This window comes from Tenrec ecaudatus, chromosome 3, assembly GCF_050624435.1.
Source record: "Tenrec ecaudatus isolate mTenEca1 chromosome 3, mTenEca1.hap1, whole genome shotgun sequence".
NCBI lineage: Eukaryota > Metazoa > Chordata > Mammalia > Afrosoricida > Tenrecidae > Tenrec > Tenrec ecaudatus.
Genome location: NC_134532.1, coordinates 115,675,588 through 115,678,729, shown reverse-complemented (window position 1 = coordinate 115,678,729; position 3,142 = coordinate 115,675,588). Strand labels below are relative to the sequence as shown.

The 3,142-nt window shown below is 49.7% G+C and overlaps 1 pseudogene; it reads left to right on the top strand.

Annotated features, from left to right (window-relative positions):
- Window positions 1-1,723: 1,723 nt before the first annotated feature.
- On the top strand, window positions 1,724-2,107 carry LOC142443517 (cyclin-dependent kinase 2-associated protein 2 pseudogene; annotated as a pseudogene).
- Window positions 2,108-3,142: the final 1,035 nt, after the last annotated feature.

Below are 3,142 nucleotides of genomic sequence, written 5' to 3'. Positions count from 1 at the left end.
AGAGGGAAATGGGACGGAAGAAGACACACACATCCAAAAAGAGAAAGAGAGGGATCAAGAGATGGATATGGAGAGTGCTGGGTCACTCCCAGGTGACTCACTGAAGGGCCAGCTGTGCTCTCAGCTCCCTGACAGGCTCAGACTGAGCTCAATCAGACCTTCTGCAGGTGACGAATGCTCTGCACAGTCCTCTTCAGGGCCTTATCCGGCTGGACCACCATCGCCAGCAAAGTTAGCAGCAAGGCCATGTGGTAGGCCCGCCAGTAGGGAATGTGATACTTGGGGGCCTTGTAGTTGAGGCCCATCAGGATACAGGACAGGAACATCCAGAAAGGGAGGAGCTTGTCATTACTGATGTGCAAGGCCTTTCTACACACAGCTGAGTCTTGGGAGAGTCCCTCTACCACCAGGATGTGGCAGTGGACCACATCCTCCATGAAGGTGAAGTTCACCAAGTTTGCCTCATCTGCAATCACAAACTTCATCTTGCCCTTCCAGGTGCCTCAGTGAAGATGGGGACCAAATGGGGGACCCTGCGGAAAAAAATGCCATGAGGGCAGATGGTGGTGGTTATGAAATTCATCTTGGGATAATTGGCACCTAGTATGGCTTGCTCCTGTAGGACCCTGGTCTAGGGATCAGTCTCTACAGAAGGACGTCAAGTTTGGTAAACAGAGGGTCAGTAAAATGAGGAAGACCCTGAGCAAGATGGAGTGGTAGAGTAGATGTAAATATATGCTCAAGCACAGCAATGAGGGTGAAGATGGTTGTGTTAGTCTAGGTAGACTAAAGAAACGAATCCACAGAAACTAATATGTACATAAGAGCGAGTTTTATATAAAGGGTACGTGTACATTATGAAAGCATCCAACCCAGTACTGTCCAAGCCCATAAGTCCAATACTGATTTACAAAGTCCTTCTCCAGCTTACAAATCACATGCAAAATATGACTGCAGGAGGAAAGTCGAATCAGTGCAAGCATCTCAATGCTGGCAGGGGTCTCCACGCAGCTGCTCCAACACCCAGGGCTGCGTGACGGTAGGTCCTTGTGGCTTTTCCTCAGGGATGTTTCCCAGTAAGTGAGCCTTACCAGCTGAAGCAGGGAACTGGTTAAGGCAGCTGAACCCTGTTCTGACCATCAGAGAGCAAGAGACGTGAGAACTAGAAAGGAGAGGGTCACTGAGCCATTTATCTCTCCGCCCTTCAATTATTCCCACATGTGTTTATTGGCCAGGTTGGCACAATAAACCTTAACTGTGCTATGTTGTCTTCTCTTATACGCAGAGGCACTATGATTTGCAACAGACTGAATGGCATTTGTCTAATTATAACAACATACATTTATTAGCTAATTAATTGTATCTGCTATCTAATTGAATTTGCAGTATATATATATATAGGTTTCAACCATATCTTCAACCATACAGTAAATATATACATAGGTTTCAATCATACCAATCACAACAGCAATTCTTAGAATTACAAAATTATTAAGGTACAAAAAGAAGATGTGAACCTAGGTTTAGTAGTATGTATATTACCTTCATTAGGAGTGTTATAACCTAAGAGCACCTATGTCTTAGAATACTGAAAGTATACAATGCTAAACTTTAACCAAATAAAATACACTTAAACATACATGGTGCAGTGCGCGGCTCAGCGGCCGGCAGCCAACCCCAGAGCAGCGGCCGGCCTGTGTCGGCCCGCACCCAGGAGTCGCGGATGTCCTACAAGCCCATCGCCCCCGCCCCCAGCAGCACCCCTGCTCCAGTACCCCTGGGCCTGGCACCCTGGTCCCTACACCTGGCAGCGTCCCCTCGCCGTCGGGCTCCGGGCCGGGAGCCGCTGCCCCTTTCAGGCCACTGTTTAACGACTTTGGACCGCCCTCCATTGGCTATGTGCAGGCCATGAAGCCTCCAGGCACTCAGGGCTCCCAGAGCACCTACACGGACCTGCTGTGTGTCATAGAGGAAATGGACAAAGAGATCCGGCCCACCTATGCCGGAAGCAAGAGTGCTATGCAGCGCCTGAAGAGAGGCATCATCCACGCCCTGGGTCCTGGTCAGAGAGTGCCTGGCCAAGACAGAGCGCAACGCCAGAACGTAACGAAAGCGCCCTCGCCTCCTCGCCTGGACCTTGCAGGCCACTGCAGAGCACTGACCTCTCCCGGTCCTCCACCCAGAGTGGCACTTCCAGCCCTGTGTCCCTGGGTGGGCACCCTTCAGGAACCAGCTCACTCCAGCCTGCAGCACTGGTCGAGGGCCCTCCAAGTGTCAGCCGCCAGGTCACTGTGAATCCCCCCTCCCCATGACCTGCCCTCGGTGCTGATCCACCTGGAGCCTTCACCTTCCCGTGCCAGCACCTAGCCAGCACCGAGGACTACTTCCTTTCCAAACTCTTGTCCCCAGCAGGCGCCTGGAAGGCTGGTCACCTCCCTGCCTTGTCCCCCTGGGCCACAGCGACTCTTTTCTCAGCGTGTCTTTTGCTAAATATGCCCTTTTTGTATAAAATAAAGCTGATTTGGAGTTGTTAAAAAAAACATACATGGTGACATAAGATTTCTTTAAAAAAACATTTTATTAGTTGCTCATACAACTCTGATCACAATCCATACATACACATACATCAAGATGTGTAAATACATCAGTTCATTCTTTGTCCTAATCATATTCAAAGCATTTGTGCTCCATTTAAGCCCTTTGCATCAGGTCCTCTTTTTTTCCCCTCCCTCCCCGCTCCCCCCTCCCTCATGAGCCCTTGATAATTTATAAATTATTGTTTTGCAGTACCTTGCCCTATCCAACGTCTCCTTTCACCCCCTTTTCTGTTGCCCATCCCCCAGGGAGGAGGTCACATGTAGATCCTTGTAATTGGTTCCCCCTTTCCAATTCACTCACCCTCTACTCTCCCAGTTTCGCCCCTCACACCCCTGATCCTGAAGGTATCATTCACCCTGGATTCCCTGTGCCTCCAGCTCCTATCTGTACATCTTCTGCTCTATCCAGACTTGCAAGGTAGAATTCGGATCATGATATTTTGGAGTGGGAGGAAGCATTTAGGAACTTGAGGAAAGCTGTATTCTTCATCAGCGCTACATCGCACCCTGACTGACTCATCTCCTCCCCTAGACCCCTCTGCAAG